Raw genomic sequence first — 19404 nt, forward strand, 5'->3', positions numbered from 1 at the left:
TTGAAAGAGGATTTTTCTATTCTTGTGGACAGCAGCAAACAAATCAACAACTTCTTTAAGATCTAACGATTTAGCAATTTTTTCAATATAAAGTAATCCTAAGTTTTTCAACAGATCATTAACAAGATAAGGCATCCAAATGATACAGTTATAATAGCTAAAACCGAAGGAGGACTACAGGAGATGATTGACTAAATAGTTGTCACTGAAAAACTGTGTGGAGTGGAAATTAACATCGAAAAGTCGAAAGTCTATCCCGTGGAAACGCACCCTTACGGATCAGAATAGTACAAAGAGAGCTTGAAGAGGTCGATAATTTCACATATCTGGGAAGTATTTTGACGGGAGACGCTTACTGCACCAAAGAGATCAGGTCAAGAATTTTCATAGTTAAAGAACCATTCAACAAGAAAAGATCATTCTTAACTAACAGGCTCAATATTGGACTTAGGAAGAAGTTGGTCAAGTACTATATATGGAGCATTGGACTGTATAGTTCAGAGATTTGGACATTACGGAAGTTAGAGAAGAAATATTTAGAGAGCTTCGAAATGGGGTGTTGGAGAAAAATGGAGAAGATGGAATAGATAGAGAGAACAACAAACGAAGATGTTTTAAAACGGATAGGAGAGTTGAGTTGATTTTAGTTTAGCGTCCCTTTCAGCAGCGAGGCTATATGCGACGTGGACCTACTGATTAACGTGGAATCCAAACCACATGAGCTCCCGCCGGGAATCGAACCCGGGTCTCCCAAAACGGATAGGAGAGAAGAGGACACTTTTAGCTACCATACTTCGTAGGAAGGCCAATTAGATTGGACACATTTTGTGAAGGAATTGTCTTCTTTACACTGCCATAGAAGGAAAGATGGAAGGGAAGCGACGAATAGGAAAAAGGACACAGCTGATCGATGGTTTAAAAAATAGAATTTAATATTGGGAGTTAAAAGAGGAAGCTGAAGATCGAGAAATGTGGAAGAAACATTTCCAGGCCCAAATCTAAAATTGAAAAAGAAACATCCTTAGTCCCACGACCTGCCGAAAGGCAGAATACTTAATAATAATAGTAATAATAAGTTTTTCAACCTATTATTAGTCATTGAATTGCGTTTATGTCTCTAATCATTTCAAATTTGAGAGTAACCTTTCACATGTAACACTAAAAGCTGGTATATTCACAGAGATGATATCTAGCTTGTAGGTTTCTAGTAGTGCGTTGTTGTAGACGCAAAGATAAACGATATTCATCAAGGAATCAACTTTGGTTTTCTCTTGTCTTCATACAACTTGATTGTATTTGGAAAGATTTTAAGTTCACATTTTCAGATCACTTCCATAATGCTGGGCCATAGGCTCGACAATGTTATAATTTAGAAAGTTTTTACTTTTTGGATGTGATGATTGATCTAATGATTTTGCTACATGATCCTTATGGTCTTTTTCTGATTAATCTTCCAGTTAAGACTTTGTTCCTACTTTCTTCCATTCTGGCTACATGACCTGCTCACCTGAGCCTCCTAGGTTTGATAATAACAATGTTTGGTAAACCATATAAATTATGTAGTTCCCCGTAATGAAGTTTCTGCAATTCCCCATTCCTGTGCCTCTTGGATCCGAATATTCGCCTCAGGATGTTGTTCTCAAATACTTTCAGTCTATGTTCTTCCCTCAAAGTAAGTGACTACCTATGATTGGTTTCGGAACCATACATTACAACAGGCATGATTATCGTTTTACATATTTTAAGTTTCAGATTCCTCTACAAAATTCGCGATGACAAAAGATTTTGTACTAAATAATAAATTGGATTCTTTGCTTTTAATTTCTTCGTGAATATTGTTTTCGTCTGTTAATATTGATCCTAGATACTTGAAAGTATCCACTTTTTTCGAAGTATTATTTGGTATTTTAACGCACCCATAATTTGAAGTATTACGATCCCGACAACGTATTTAATTTTCTCTACATTTACTTCTAAATCCATGTCCCTGCAAGCTTTAATAAGACCTCTGTATTTCTTTCTGGTGTTCTCCTATCACCCCCTGTTATATTTACATCATCAGCATACGCCATAACCTGGTGCATATCATTCAGTTCTAGGCTCTATTTGCCATGTTTGATTTTCCTTATAGCATACTCCATAATAAAGTTGAATAATAACGGCGACAACGCATCTTCTTGTTTCAGGTCACTATCAACAAGGAGATGCGTTGTTGCCTTTATTCAAGTTCCATAAACTTCATTTAATTATCATGTCAACTGTTCATATGGTAAAGTGGATATTACCGATTCTTGGATAAAAATTTCACGTTGATTATTTTATTCCAGGGAGTGTAATATTAGGAAATGAACAAAGTTTGGATTGTAGAGTTTCCGGGGCCTACTGTTATCATTGAAGTAGATTGCGTTTTAATGATTTTTAAAAATATGTAATATTAATATTCTTTACATCATGCATGTGGAAGTTGCATCACGGGATGGGCCAATTATAGAGGAGTTACTAGCATCGAAGGCCGTACTATTCAATGGAGAATCTCGCCCATCGTACACGAACATCACAGGGACACAAAATCTGTTATAACGGTAACCATCATATTTACTTACTAAAGAAAAGCAGAAGAAAATCTATTTATTTACCATTTTAATGGAAAACTTGACCGTTTATGTTCTGGACTTGTCTCTCAATGATTGGTGGTACACTAGAAATCGGTTAGGCTGAAGGAGACGGTGATGATGAGAAATGCATGAAGTGGTGAAATGAAGAAAGTGGGAGGAAACGGGAGAACCCCGAGAACACCCACGAGCACGGTGTTTGTCCACCACAAAGTCCACACAGCGCGAGCTGGGATCGAGCCAAGGACCCCAAGCACCGGAGGTGAACGCTCTACCACGGTACACTGGATGTTCCAGTGCGGAGAATACTTTCAAGGTGGGCATCAGTTATCCAGGAAATAAAAACCCAGTCCAATTTAAGAGATTACATAAGAAATAAACTTTCAATAACGGGTCAGGCAGGCCAGATGAAAGAGTTCAATGGGCCGAAATTGGCCCGGAGGCCGGCTGAATTGAATTGGAGTTTTACGTCTCACAGTTATGCCGGCAAGGCTAAAGGAGACGGTGATGAAGAGTAATGAAAGAAATGGTGGAATGAAGGAAGTGAGAGGAAACGGGAGAACCCCGAGGAAACCCACGTACACGGTGTTTGTCCACCACAAAGTTCACTTGGCGGGAGCAGGATTTGAATCCGGGACCCCAAGCACCAGCGGTGAACGCTCTACCACTGAGCCACCGCGGCCCCCGGAGGCTGGCTGTTGCACATGGCTGTTTTATAGGATATTAAATTGGCTATATAGAGACTTACACACAATGAAATAGAACGGCCAAAATATTGAACCAAATTTGATAACATGTGCTGTTAAACTAAGAAATAAAACTAGGTTTGACAGATGTTTGAGTAATCGGTAAGAAATGCTCGTGTAGGAAACTTATGTTTTTCTTTAAAGAGATACAAGAAAAGAGTATAATAAAATAATATAACTGAAAGAAGAAACAAGTAAAAAAAAAGTATAGTATACTTCTAGATGTCCATCCTCATGAAGTTTCGGACAGTTGGACGGCTTCAAGACACGAATCCCTGATCTAGTTTGGTTTGACGTTCCCTAGTGAATAAGCAAAGAGATACGAGCTATTTTTTGTTAGGTCTAAGGAATCTCACAATTCTAGACACGTTCCCATCGTATGCCAGGAGAAACAGCGTGTGGTTTAGAAACAGGTACAGTGTTCTCCGTCTTCGGCACAAAAAAAGGAATAGATAGGCGAGCTATATATACATGCTTTCTTCTCCTTCTTAACTTCCATAGTATTTGAAGACAAAAACGAGAGCATACAGCCATGTTATAGGACGTTAAGGTACGTGAAATATTATAGTCATTTCAGGAATATGGGGCTATCGAATCTGAAATACAACTTTACTTAGCAGAAGAGAGCAGGGATAAACGGTTCATGATCAGAATATTCTCTCGTTCTTGCTTTTTCTAACTTTTTTTTTTTTTGGTATTTTGTTTTGTAATTTCGTAGTAGAATGTTTAAAGCCGCTGCCTGAAGCTACTTTTTTTTTTTTTTTTTTTTTTTTTTTTTTACTCCATTCTTTCTGAATTTCAAAAGACAATCAGCAAATGGCAGAAACTTGTACGGAATTTCTCTTTTATCCTCCAGTAATTGAAGACGATGAGTTGCTTTAGGTTCTATATTAAGGGAGGATTTTTTAAAAAAAAATCTTTAAGCTGACTAGAAATGCGATTGACGCAAATTTGAATGACTGCTGAGTTAGTATATTGACGCGGATTTCAAGCAGCTTTGATCACTAACCCTTTCGTGGGTATAGAAAAGTTTTCTTTTCCCAAAAATCATACCTGGAGGATCTCTTACCTGCTTTCACTTTGAGGGAAGGATTAAAAAAAGTATCGAAATAAGTCGTTGCAAGGGAGAGTTTCCGGGTTTTAATCCCATCCCCTTGAGCAAGATTATTATACGAAAATTAACATTTAAATATCGAAATGAAATGAAATGAAATCTTTGAGTTTAACGTCCCACGGTTATGAACGTTATGCTAAGGGAGAAAATGATTAAAGCAAGTGAATGATGATAAAAGAGATGGTGGAATGAGAAAGTGGGAGGAAATTGAGGTAACTCGAGAAAACCCACTGGAACGATGTTATCCATCGGAAACTTACTTGGCTGGGATCGAATCAAGGACGCTATGCACCAGAGGTAAGCGCTCTACCAATGAGCCACCGTGACCATATTTACAATATTAATATATGCAAAAAAAAAAATCACCTTGAATGATATTAACTTTACAACTTGACTTCCCCTTTGATAATGTTCTGCGTATTCCATCGGAATATGTGACTATTGAGCATACATTAGCAGGATAGTTGTTGCAAATTGAGAAGTTCCCTTATAACTGACCTTCTCAGTGGCCTCTTCTTGGCACAATAGTCATCTGTTCTTATAAGAAGTTCTCAACGTTCATCAACTGTGATCTTTTCAACTTTGTTCTCTTTTTAGACCACCAGTCCCTGGTTCGATTCCCGATGGGGATAATCGGTCGAAATTGTGTAAAAAGCTTTTTCAGGTCAGCCAACCTAAGTGAGATTTCCCTCATTCACAACAGGCAGAGGCCAAGATGGTACCTACTATGCAGGTCCCAGGTCGCTTCCTTTCTTCCCCAATGCTTGCTTCCTACCCTTTCCTTAGATAATGTTGTCGCCGAGGGACGTCATCCCTCATACTTGACGGGCAAACATGGCTATAGATGCCGAAGGTCCAGAAATCTAATTCCTAAAACTAATCCTAGTGAAGGGCTAACTGGCCATAGATGCCGAAAGCCCAGAAATCTAATTCCTAATCCTAGTGACGGGCTAACATGCCCATAGATGCCGAAAGTCCAGAAATCTAATTCCTAATTCTAATCCTAGTGACGGGCTAACATGGCCATAGATGCCGAAAGCCCAGAAATCTAATTCCTAATTCTAATCCTAGTGACGGGCTAACATGGCCATAGATGCCGAAAGCCCAGAAATCTAATTCCTAATCCTAATCCTAGTGACGGGCTAACATGCCCATAGATGCCGAAAGCCCAGAAATCTAATTCCTAGTTCTAATCCTAGTGACGGGCTAATATGGCCATAGATGCCGAAATCCCAGAAATCTAATTCCTAATTCTAATCCTAGTGACGGGCTAACATGACCATAGATGCCGAAAGCCCAGAAATCTAATTCCTAATCCTAATCCTAGTGACGGGCTAACATGGCCATAGATGCCGAAAGCCCAGAAATCTAATTCCTAATCCTAATCCTAGTGACGGGCTAACATGGCCATAGATGCCGAAAGTCCAGAAATCTAATTTCTAATACTAATCCTATTGAAGGGCTAACATGCCCATAGATGCCGAAAACCCAGAAATCTAATTCCTAATTCTAATCCTAGTGACGGGCTAACATGGTCATAGATGCCGAAAGTCCAGAAATCTAATTCCTAATCCTAATCCTAGTGACGGGCTAACATGGCCATAGATGCCGAAAGCCCAGAAATCTAATTCCTAATCCTAATCCTAGTGAAGAGCTAACATGGCCATAGATGCCGAAAACCCAGAAATATAATTCCTAATTCTAATCCTAGTGACGGGCTAACATGGTCATAGATGCCGAAAGTCCAGAAATCTAATTCCTAATTCTAATCCTAGTGACGGGCTAACATGGCCATAGATGCCGAAAACCCAGAAATCTAATTCCTAATCCTAATCCTAGTGACGGGCTAACATGGCCATAGATGCCGAAAGCCCAGAAATCTAATTCCTAATCCTAATCCTAGTGACGGGCTAACATGGCCATAGATGCCGAAAACCCAGAAATCTAATTCCTAATCCTAATCCTAGTGACGGGCTAACATGGCCATAGATGCCGAAAGCCCAGAAATCTAATTCCTAATCCTAATCCTTATAGACTTCCAAACTATGCTTTGCATACGCTAGGGAAGCGTTAAAGAACGGCTATACCTATCCGTCCGTCCAACACTAGGTATTAGAACAGAAATGGTAAGAGATCACGAGAAGTAGCATTTACAATCGATTCAGCATTTAAAGAATAGTTTCCATTTCCGCCTTTACTTCTCTACTGAAATCTCAAGTGGTAGAAAATTTTTCTACTACATCCGGTTTTAGTATTCATCTCTATAGAGCGAAAACAAGTAAGACATAGCGAGAAATCACTTTTTGATATGGATTCGGCACCACACGAAGATATTCTATTCTGTTCCGACCTTGAACCATTTATTCAAACCGGAAGCGGTGGAAATCTAGTTCCTATAGTGGAAAACAGTAGTTCCTATAGAGTACGTCAAAAAGTATCCACAATTTTGACATCTCTTCTTACATTGTCCTCGCTTATTTTATTGCTATGCTATTGTGGTCAGACTATGAAAGTTTGACTGTAATTCCTCCACTTGACTTCCTTTTGTTTGAGATAGATTATGGCTGCTACATTAGAAGTGTGCACCAAAGAGGAACAATGAGCAGGGGCCGCAACCCATCAAAGACTTTCGGCACAATATGGAAACAGTGTTTTGCCGCAACAGAGTATCTATGAATGGATTGAAAAATTCAAAAATGGTCGCACAAGGGTCAAGCACGAGGAAAGAGCCGGACAACCATCTACGGTCGCAAATGATGATAATATTAAGCGTGACATGGTTCTGTTAGACAGAGATTGACTACGAAAGAAGTGTCATATCGTCTGGCCCCTGATACACCTTCCGACCCAAAAAAACAGATCACTGCTCCTTGTTCTTTTTTGGTACAAACTTCTAATGGAGCGGCCATGATCTATCTGCAAGAAAAGGAAGACAAATGGAGGAATTGGGAACAAACTTTCATAGCATGACTACAACAGCATAGCAATAAAATAAACAAGGACATAGATCAATATAGACAATGCAAGAGGAGTTATATTTTCATTGCGGATAATTTTTGTCTTACTCTCGTACATAGCGGCAGCCAGATTTTAAAAATAAGGATTCGGTACCGAACAGTCGTTCTTTCAGAAAAAAATGTTCCGGGGGGGGGGGCACTCTGCTGGTACTATTTTATTTATTATTATATTATTGACGTATTATTTTGGTCTCGTCCGGGGGGCACTCTCAGAGCTCAGGGGAGGGGCAGTGCCCCACAAAAAACGTGTCTGGAAGAAACACTGATACCGGTCCCGAAATAATATATTTCATTCCAGTTTCTATTCTTCTACTCAAATTAGAAGTAGTAAAAAAAGGAAAGAATAGAAAACTAATACAACCAGGGCCGGATTTCCCAATAGGCCCGGTAGGACCGGGACTATGGGCGCAAGCTCCCAGGGGGCGCACGGCCGAGAGAAAAAAAATAAAAAATCTAGAAATAAAAATAAATAGCCATAACTTAACATATTTTTTGAATTGATTTTAAAAAATCAGGCTAATAAAGCATTCTGATTTTGAAGTTTTTGTGTCACGTTATCAAAATACTTCATGTAAGCTGTGTTTCTGAGATTAAAACTATTTTATAATGTATTACAGAGATTTTTTTTATTTATTTGCCCAAATGGCTAAATTCTAAATGACTATATTCTTTTATTGCAACCAGAATTTATGAGTGTATTACTTGCATTTCAGTGTTGAATTCGCATTAGATGGAAGTCTACCGTAGTTTCACACAGTGAAACGAAACTTATATATCCTTCACTATAGCTTTCACATCGTCTCTGTAAATACAATTGAAGGGAAGACTGAGAGAGAGAGAGAGAGAGAGAGAGAGAGAGAGAGGGGGGGGGCAAGCCACAAAAACTAAATTCCGAGAAATCGAAGGGTAAAGTTTAGAACAAATAACTGCAAACTTTCCGCTGTGATGTTTTTTTTTTTCTTATTTCTGCATACTGCTCTACAATAGGTAAGGTTAGGTTTCTAACCTAACCTAACCAAATTGTCCGTGTTATGGTCTGATTTCAGATTTCAGTAGAATGGGTGGTACACGGATGGAAAAATGGCATCATCTTTATCAGATCACTGTACTTCAGATCATTGATCTTCCTACCATCAGGAAAGTTGATCTTCCATCCATCCAAGCTGTCCAACAGAGGCCATAGATCATCCGTAGCGGACACGATACATTTGCTTCCTGTGCCTGAATGTTTCTGGAACACACGAATTTTCCTCCATACCTCAACAGATGAGTAGGTGAGGATGAGCTTAGGTTCAGTAGCCGATACTCTGACACCAGTCACCTTTCGCATTTTCACCTTGCTCCCAGTTTCATCCACTGTGGGTTTAAATAACACTTTGGAAATGGACTGTATATCTTTCATATCAGATGACATCATACGTATTACATGAAATGGATCCTGCACTCTGGCTTTCCAACAAGATTATACCCCTGTTCAGGCAGGTATATATGATTTGTTTTCCTGATTTTTTCTCGATAACTACAAAGTCAGCATCACACGGCATAAAGGCGTGGCTTGGAATCAGGTAGTAGTAACATATTTCTTCAAAGTTGTGTGAATGAACCAGAATGTAATACAACAAGAAAATGGTAATGTTCTTTTTTTTGTCCAAAGCAGCAGTCCGAAAAGAAACATAGTTCTATCTTATGTAGAACATGGCCCGGATTCAGAAGAAATTCCAGTAAGCAGGATCCGATTTTAGATGAATCACGGGAAACTACTGTTTCTAGGCACATACACATGTAAACATTTTCCATATTGCATTGCTGTCTACTGTTTCATTTCTTTCTTGCAACATTTCGTTTCCGCATTTAACATATGTTTACGAACTTTTGTTGCCGTTGTGTTTGGTAGCGTGCTACCAGGCTCCGCCATCTTTGTTTACAAGCAGACGTGTCTTCTAATTGGCCGTTCTAGCTGGACTGTGGTTTGACCCCTTCTCTCAGGACATGAGTTGTGCCGTAAACCGTCACATATTTTCATTCCTATTTTTGAAGACACAGGGAACAAATCAGATCCATACTTAGTTCGGAAACTGATAGACAGATGACAGAGCAATGCATTTCCACCATAATCTCATTTTTCGTCAGCGTATGGTTTGGCACCCTCTCTCGCTCAGCCCTTCAATTCCTTCTTAAACAATGTTCTAACCAGGTTCTTTTGCTTATTTTATGCCTTCAGAATGTTATTCTTTCTTCTCTTTCTATTCCTAGCACTTCCTCCAATTCCTAGTTTTTCGGTTGACTAAACTTATTTTCTTCATTCTTTCTTTTGGTTTTACCTTTCTAGTCTTTCCATTTCAAGGGGCCACGGTGGCTTACTGGTAGAGCGTTCATCAGAGCGTTCGAAAGGGGAAAGAGAAGTTGCTATGACCAAGAAGGATACTTTCCCCAAAGCAAATGAAAGATTTTCTCCGCAAGAGGGCAGAGCGGATGGGGCCGAAGTATGTTTCACATATGGGGTCCCTGATACGATCCCAACTTGTGCCAAATGAACCTTGTGGTGGACAAACACCGTGTGTGGGGGTTTCCTCGGGGTTCTCCCGTTTCGTCCCATTTTCTTTATTTCATTCTTTTCACTGTTTCCTTTAGCCTACACGGAATAACCGTAGGACGTAAAACTTAAAGATTTCATTCCATTTCTTTCTATTTCCAGTGTGTCTCTGCTGGCGCTACTGTCAATGTACGTTTTCCCGTACCTCCCTCGAAAGAGGAAAGAGAAGTTGCTATGACTTTCCCCAAAGCAAATTGAAGGTTTTCTCTGTAAGAGGGAAGAGGGATGGGGCCGAAGTATGTTTCACATATTTTCCGAGGGCACACTTGAAGTAGAAAGACTCTACTATTGAACTGAATTGTAATGTAATAGTTGAGCTACGCGTTTTGGTATTTTATAACAAAACAAAAACGCGCTCGTGCCACTAACCCAAAGGGAGGGAATTGCCTTTTACTTCTTCGTCATTGGACTGGAATCCCTGGTGGCGGGGCCCTGCTCTCGTTTTCTCATATGACCAAATCTGATTTCAGAGTTGAGAGTACATAACTTTGAACAAGTCTTCTCTGCAATGTTTCTTAAAGAGGGAGATTTATAAGTTCAGACTTTTTCGACCAAAGTTTAAAATTCAGAAAGTAAAAACAAAAGTCAATAATAGCCTACAGTAATATGAACAGATACAAGATATAACTAAATTCGTACAATTTATTATATGGCGAGGTACGAGCTATACAAATTCGCAAATGGGGTGAAATATGTTTCTCTGTAAACAAGATAACTTTTTACCTATAACAGCTAGAGGGCTGAAATTTGATATGGAGGTACTTTAGGTCGATGCTGAGATCCAGTAACCGAACCAGCCATCTAGGGTCACTCTCAAGGTCAAAAGGTCAAATTACTAAAAAATTTCTAAAATCTATAAAAAGAGACCTATACGTTACAGTGGCCTTAAAAAGGATATGTGTAAGCAGATGACGCACACTTACCTGCACAAAATAGGAACACCCATGGGTCATATTGAAGAGTAGGAAAATTATTTTTTCTAGTACATCACTATTTGTTCTTGAAAAGTTTTTTTTTATTCAGTGTCAAATACTAATAGTGGTTTACAATAACATAAAGACAATGCATGTTTTTCAAGTTAACAAATATTAAATACATTCACTAAGGAATATAAAAGCATCACGCTAACAGTTGTATCATACCACTACAAATTTGTGTCACGATACTGATACATCTGGTTATTATTTAGCGAGAAAGGTATTTCGCACCCAGTAGCTAAAAAAGTTGCGAAAAGGGCACAATATATATATATATATATATATCGCAATTTATTGCGTTATACACATATACTACCATAAATCTGTTTGTATAAGAGCTCACTTAATTAAGGGACAGGTACTCCAGGTCTTGCTCTGTGATACTATTTGTGAATTAGTTGCTTCAATCTTTCGATGCGTGTATCTCCCATACCATACGAGTCGATTATTCCAACTTACTCTATCACGTTGTTAATCTCCAAAACCTAAACACAAGTGCCCATTATTGGCATATGGGAAGAAGATCAACTGTGACTAGAGCATCTTTTCATCACAATATTGGTGTATGCCGCCGTACTCGAATGTCGAAACATTGTACACCTTCATCAGCAAAACTTCGTCGAAGACAGAATAAATATTAGGTATAGGGCAGAGTGAAAAGGGGCGGCCAATTATTCGAATGTCGGTTATCGTTTATGTATCCGCTCAACATATAAAAATAAATTATCATCACAGAAGTTGACACGTTCCGGGTTGGATCCAAGAAAGGTAAAACCTCTGAAATTGAAGGAGCCACTCTTACGTCATCATAAAAGTTGAAATCTCTGGCAATTATAATTGCTGTGGGGATTGAGTCGTATAGAGCAGTTGTCCGGCGTGTTATGCCTTTTCTAGGTAAGAGTAGAAATCTTATGCTAACTTATGTGCTTCGGAGTTATATTCATTACAAATATCCATTTTTATAGGCTATATAGAAGTTCTTGGAATGGAATGGAATCTTTGAGTTTTACGTCCCACGGCTATGCCGGTTAGGCTAAAGGAGACGGTGATGATGAGTAATGAATGAAATGGTGGAATGAAGAAAGTGGGAGGAAACGGGAGAACCCCGAGAAAACCCACGCACACGGTGTTTGTCCACCACAAAGTTCACTTGGCGGGGGCTGGTATAGAAGTTCTTATTTCTATATTTTCCGCAATTATTTTAGCTTTTCTACAGGTAGTAGTGCATGTTTTATCTGTATTTTTCTTGGTTTTAAGGGTGTTTGTCTCGATGTTTGCACCAGACTCATATCTATCACTTGGATATCAGGGATTAAAAATCCTAAATTTTCTTCATATTTCCGACGCTGTACAACTGCAGCTAAATATTTTTTCCATCGGAGTTCAGTGAACATTGGGTTGAACATGATGCCGGATAATGTTTTGTATCTACTTATATGTTAATCCCAAGCTAGCTTCTCTGTTACAAATGCCCACTACAGCTTTGTCAAATCAATCAGTTTTGTCAGTGCGGTCATAGATTTAATTTGGGCTGGAAAGGGTTAAATTGTCTGATAGATCATGGAGGCAGAGGCGATGGGGGCGGATATCTTCAACCGACGCCGGGAGAAAGGGTTTTTCTTTTTCCTCTCGCAGAATCAGTTGAGAAATACGTTCGAGAGAAGTTAATTGAACACCGGAAGTGAGAATGAGGAAAATTTAATTGATGTGACTATCTTTAATTTCTATGTGTTTCATTTTTGAAAATGTGTGTTTTTTTTTAAACTACACTTATACCCCCTGCTATGGTTTTAATGGGGTTTGAATCTATCATAGGAACCTCGCCATCTTTGTTCCACGAGCGCCTAGTATTAGGGGCAGCCAAATTGGCGTTGGCGTGAACCAATGAACATGGAACTCACTGTTATCAAACCTTCAGTGAGAATTTAATATTTATTGGACAAATATTGCAAGATATGCACGAAATTCTTGTCTTACTGAAAGCAAACATACATATCACCCAAATCAGGCTTTTACACCACAATGTTAGCAATGTCTTTGTAATTGAGTTGGTCGGTGTGCGAGCTATGCTGAAGGTCGAACATCAATTCTACTGCCACACAAAGGAGTACAACTAGTCGAATACAATACGCATACGAAATAATGCGCAAGAGAATGTAAGAATTGAAATAACATATTTTCCGGTGAATTATGTAAGGTGCTTCTTATTATAGGACACACCCCAAAATAAATTTCATTTGTTTTAGAGAAACCAAAATTATAAGGAAAAGAATGACAATAATTTAAGTAATAAAAGTTAAAAATATAAAAAATATAATTTTTTGTAATGTGTGAGCTATCAGGTAAAGGTCATGCATACAGTTCTGTTACGTGGTTTCAAGAGTTCTTGGAGCACCAAAGGAAGTGCACATGAGGAAGATTTTGGAAATTAAAAGAGAATGCGCAAGGTTTTGTTAAAAAGAGAAACACAATGATTTGTGCCTTCAATTCATAAAATCCATTCCACTTTAAGACCTATTCTAAGGGTAGATAAAAATAGGATATATTGTTCTAATTTAAAAAACTTCATTTATATTTTTCCGCTGAAAAACTATTTCTATACTTGAAGGAAAGAATGAATGTCAATAGTTTGTGCTTATCATTAAATTTAAAAAAATATATATATATTCAATATAAAATAATTGCTAAATTTTTTGGATACCAGCAAGGGCGCCGATTTCTTTGTAAATTTTGGGGGGGGGGTGGCATTCAGATGCCGAAGCTATATATATGAGGATTTTAAGACAAATTGCATTCAAATTATGCCAAATATTGTATATTTATAAATACAATAGCGGGCCCCCCAGGATCGGCGCCCTTGAGTACTAGGGTAATATTTCGAAAAAAAAAATACTAGTCTTGTAGTATCAAATACTTACAAATTAAGAAAAAATACAATTGTAAATATACAGTAAAACTGTGGTAAGTTGAGAAAGAAAAATACTAGGATTCATAAATAAACATTTGCTTCAATTTTAGTGTTTTTATAAAATTCTCCACGGGATGAAACGTAACCATTCTCATGACCAGACACGAGACAAGAGAAACAGAGATGTTTCAACAGAAAAAAAAAAAAGATACATTTTCCGAGGCAGATAATCACTTTCCCGACATCGTTTGGAGACAACACATTCTCAACTCTCTTGTCTTCTAGACAACCGTTGTTTTGCTTCACGATATTTTACACATATAGATTTGTAAGCTTTAAGAATCCGCTCTCAACAAGGTGACTCAATCTATCACTAAACTTTGCTTATTACTAGAGACCGGATATTTAGGCATTAAAAATCTGGAAAATTGGCACTTAAAATGTAAAAAAATAGGCAGTAAAATAGGCACTAAAATAATTCGAAATAAATATAAATACTCAATACAATTAAAAAAATAAATTCAAGTCATAGATAATGTTCAAGGAATATAGGAACATACCTGTTTGTTAATATCTTATTTTACTTTATTTTACCTTTGTTAATATGTATAGGGTCTATAGAAAAACGAAGCTTGACATGTATTCCATGCATATTTGATAAATACATTCTATACAGCATTTTATCCTACACAGAACAGTCCAAATTTTATACACTTTATCAGTACACACAGCAGTCCAAAGTTTCACAGCACTTTATTAGTACACATACTAATCCAAAGTTCTACTGCATCTTGTTACTACAAACAGTACGTATATTTCTCGGAAAAGGCAGAATCCTTTCTTGAAACACTAAACTAAATATTTTTCTCAATAAAGTCATATTTTGAAGGAAGTTCATACAATAGGCAACATTAGACACTAAAGCAAATATTTAGGCTGGGAGGGGCGAAATAGACAAAATAAGAGGCTTTAGTTGAAACTATAACCCCCAATATAAACTTTAAAATGTTATTTTTAATCCTATCTTTAATATTAAAGAATACGCATTTTGCCTAACATCCGGTCTCTACTTATTACATACTAGTGGTCTCTTATACTGTACAAGTGAGAGAAAACTTTTTAAGTTGGAGATTTTCAACATTTTATCTTTGAAAAATTTCATCAACAACCAATAAGAATAATTATTAAGCCTCGTGCCAGTTTTTTGGAAACTAGTTATTTGTTTACGAAAGTTACCCTGGAACATGTTTATAAAGTTGGAGGTGGATTGGAGCTTGATTGACGCCAGTCTTAAACACTAGACCGTATTGGGAAAGATCAAAGGCAGCATGCACCATCGTTATATACGAGGTGGCATCAAAAAGTCCGTGCAATCACCTAGAAGGTGACGAACTACGAACCCCTCGTACATCCTTTTATAGTCTCTGTATGTTAACCATCAAAATTCTGGACTTGTTAGAATAACTCTTTCTTTCTTTCTTTTCTTTCAGGTACATCACTGAAGGTGCGATGATTGACAAGCTTAAGGCATAGAGGGTCATTAAGTTCCTCTATCTTCAGGAGAAATCAGCAAAACAGATCCACGAAGAGATGAAAGAAGTCTATTGGATGAAAGCCCATCCTATGAGATGGTATCCAAGTGGTATCAGATGGTCGCTCGAAAATATTTACTTAAACATGCTTTTTTGAAAACATACCGTGAATTCACTCCATTTTTCTGACTGATGTCAGGTTCAAGCGAGAAACGCCATATTAATAGGGCTTAAAACAATGCACTATGTTCGACGGAAATCGAAAAATCATATGTAGGTAATAAGTAAGCATGTTATATTTATAAAGAGGAACTGAATTTACTCCCTTGTTTCCAATTTCAACTTATGGGGCGTTTACACTTAGTCGATTTAGTCGCACGACTAAATCGACTCGCTGCATTTGTCACTAAATCGAAGCAACTAGGCCGAACCAGATCGATGGATGTGTTCAATTATTTCAACCACAGAAAATAGAACGTCTTTTAATTCAGTTGCCAGTCGATTAGTCGCCTTCGATCAACAAGCGATTAAGTTGAAGTCCCGTTTACACGGTCGATTAAGTTGAAAGTGACCTCAATTCAACTGAATCGAACGCAAATCGACTAAGTGTAAACGCCCCATTAGTGAGAATTATGAGAGAACAGATAGCTCAGCCACTTATCTAACGATTTAAATAAAAATGGAAGTGATTGTGTTTGTGACTTAATGACACTTGAACTACAATAACCGATCCCGAACAAATTTTCAACATAGATGTTTTTCGAGACTGGGATAGTTTCTATCATTTCATTTTGACGGTGCAACGTAGGGGAGGGGGAAGAGAGATATATATAAAAATGATCGAAAATGACCGATATTAGTGTCGAATCCATACTTCTCGTGATCGCTGAGCCACAAAGAATATTAGAGCTAATGCTTCATAACTGACTGCAGGACTCAATCAGCATCTGAAACGTTATGTTTTTACAATGACACTCTGACGGGAGCAGCATAATCTCAACATCACCGATTTTTGTTGCAATTTAGAAATCTCTGTTGACCTCCTCCAACATGGTAGTGCAAAAAAGATATTAGAGGACATCAAACATAAACCAAGAAGGAAAGTAATACGTTCCGATGGTTAATCTTTCATCAACTGCTGAGGATACCAAACATGGATCTCCGATGATTAGACAACAATAACAATATTCCATGAGTCTTCTTTCTCTTTGTTTCTAACAACAAGTCAGGCTCATGTATGATTAACTCCGAAAGAGATGTACCTTTACACATGGCTGTGGTTCTATGCGACATAGTGACATGGGCAGCATTATTACGGTATCCCGCTTGTTTTATTATTACTCTCAAATCACGAAGCATTTACAATGGATACGTGGATATTTTAGGTGAGTAGGTAAATCTGATGGTACAAATGTTATCCCCTAATAACGACGCAATCTTCAACGACGACAATGCTCCAGATTACAGAGCCAGACCTGTTCAGGTTTGGTTTGAGAAACACTGGGAAGGACTTACCCAAGTTGTGCATTATTAAATATCTATGGTCAGTTCTAGGAATAGAATTGCAGCGCAGATTTCCTTCTTTGCTGACGTAACCAAGAACTGACTGCTTGAAGAACGATCTACTATTTTCTGGAAGAGAGTATATGGCGTATATGGCCAGGTGTATATGGCGTTCCAAAAGTAACTAGGCGATTTTAAAACTTGTTTCAGATTTCGAAATTAGACGTAAGAAAGTCACCTTCGAAGATGACTAACGCAATGTGATGCCTTTGTTAGGGGTTTGTAACTCATTTAACTCGAACAAGAAGATCATGTTCTTCCTATACACAACAGAATAAGATCAAGAATGTACAAGGCTGAAAACGGTAGGCACTTGAAGAATATTATAGTGTATTTAAGAAGTAATGAAACAGAAACAACTTCATAGATTACGCTATTGTTCTATGTCAATCCTTGTGTTGCATGCTAAGTTGAGTCAACGCTGTATTAATAAATTAATTTGCATTCCTATTTACTTTCTTATTCTTCATGAGTTTGAACTCGGAGGACAACTTACTTCCAACAATAAGTTTATTTCTGAGGTTAGAGGAAGTCAAACCTTAAGTTTCATTAAAGTCGGAAAAAATATTACGAAAGTTATCATCGAAAAGACAGACAACGAAACAAACTCATGAACTCAGGCTGAGTCGGAGTTAAGAAGCTCTGTTCCGCTCTCATCAACTAGTCTGAATTGAGAACCTAACTCAGTTTTCTCACTGATGATTATAAATCAACTTAACTGTCCCTTACTTGCCCTTAAAAGTCAGGCATTGCTATACTTCTATATTGTGAGAATAAAACATCTCATAGAAATGACTCAAGAACATCTTTTAGAATATAATGTATTTCTCAGATATTTAAGAGAATAAAATGAGAATTATTGGTAGAGAGAAAGTTGAGGACCTTATTTTTAAAAACGAATATTTCCACCTGTTTTTCTTGAAATCACCTTTAACCGTTTTTTTTTTTTTTTGAATAAGCTTTGTCGGATTAGGCAACATGGTTTACGCAAACGGAAAGGACTCATTAAGGACTGAATATTGTAAAAGCATCTTTTTAAACTGCAAAATCTACTACTGTTAAACTTAAATAAGAAAGTCATTAAAATTCAAAAAAGCAAAAATTTCCGTTTTCACCCCAAAAGGCGGCTTTTATATACAGGTGACCCATAATTATGTATATGATGTTTAACTGATTGTGTAGTATTTGTAATTCTGGACAAAAAGCTTCGATATGGAAACACTGAGTAGCCTGAGAGTGAGGATAACGGTCACTAGACTTAGAATCGTTAGTGTATGCCAGAGAGGATGGCGGAACGCTTGTCTCTGAAACAGGGCATACATTGTGTGCATTTGTATTCTGCAATAAACAATTACGCGGAGGTGAGGCGGAGCTTATCTCCCGATTTGATGCCACCTGACTTTTTCTTATGAGTGTTTTAAAGGACAAAGTGTATCAACATCACATACGCAATTTGGTTGGACTACGAGAACCTGTCACAGAAGAGTTCTACACGATACCAGTACGAGTATCTCAAGTTGCTTGTGACAACGTTGCCATCTATTTGGGTGATGCATTTGTGGACCATGCCATGGAGAAATGAGATTAAAATTCTTGTAAGGAAAGGTGTGAGAGTAATGTGTTTATGTTTAATTTTATGTTCAAGTTATGTTCCTAGTTTTTTTTTTTTTTACCACAGTCTTTAAAATATCATACATAATTATGGGCCACCCTGTATATAAAAACTCTATTCCAAAAAAGATGAATTTCTATTTCTGGTGCCAGGGGATATTGTAAAGAACGGTATCTGATGTTAGAACCATGCCCGCAATTGGATCCAATCGAGACAATCAAAGAAATAAACACTTTTGCTTTTGTCCTTTATGGGCCTGAATCAACTCATTTATGAACCTATGTTATAAAGTTTCGCAGGGTATTGGAGGTATCAACGAACGGTTTCTTCACTCCAGTTGAAAATCTCTCTCTAAATGCTTCATATGATTGGCTATTATTAGTTTCAACAGCCGCCTTGGGTTTCTGGGTGTCTGAAGTATGTAGACGTCTCACATGTCTTAGAGGGATTGATAACAATTGAGATTCAACTTGAATTGTGAAGTCCAGTCTATAAATCCAGATTTAAAGGCCGATGCGCTAACTACGCAATATCAAACTAAAAACCTTGCTGAAGTAATTTTGTTTGAAAAATCCAAGTATTTTTTTCCGATGTCGTAATTAGTATACAGTCTGTTTGAGGTTTCTTTATTGGTTCATCAATTTGCAACAAGAAGAATGTACTGCTATTACTAATAGTACTAAGTTACTTTATGTGAAACATTGCATCTGCTACAGTATTTTATATAAGA

Source organism: Thermobia domestica, chromosome 2, assembly GCF_964235325.1.
Source record: "Thermobia domestica chromosome 2, izTheDome1.hap1.1, whole genome shotgun sequence".
In the NCBI taxonomy this organism is placed as follows: domain Eukaryota; kingdom Metazoa; phylum Arthropoda; class Insecta; order Zygentoma; family Lepismatidae; genus Thermobia; species Thermobia domestica.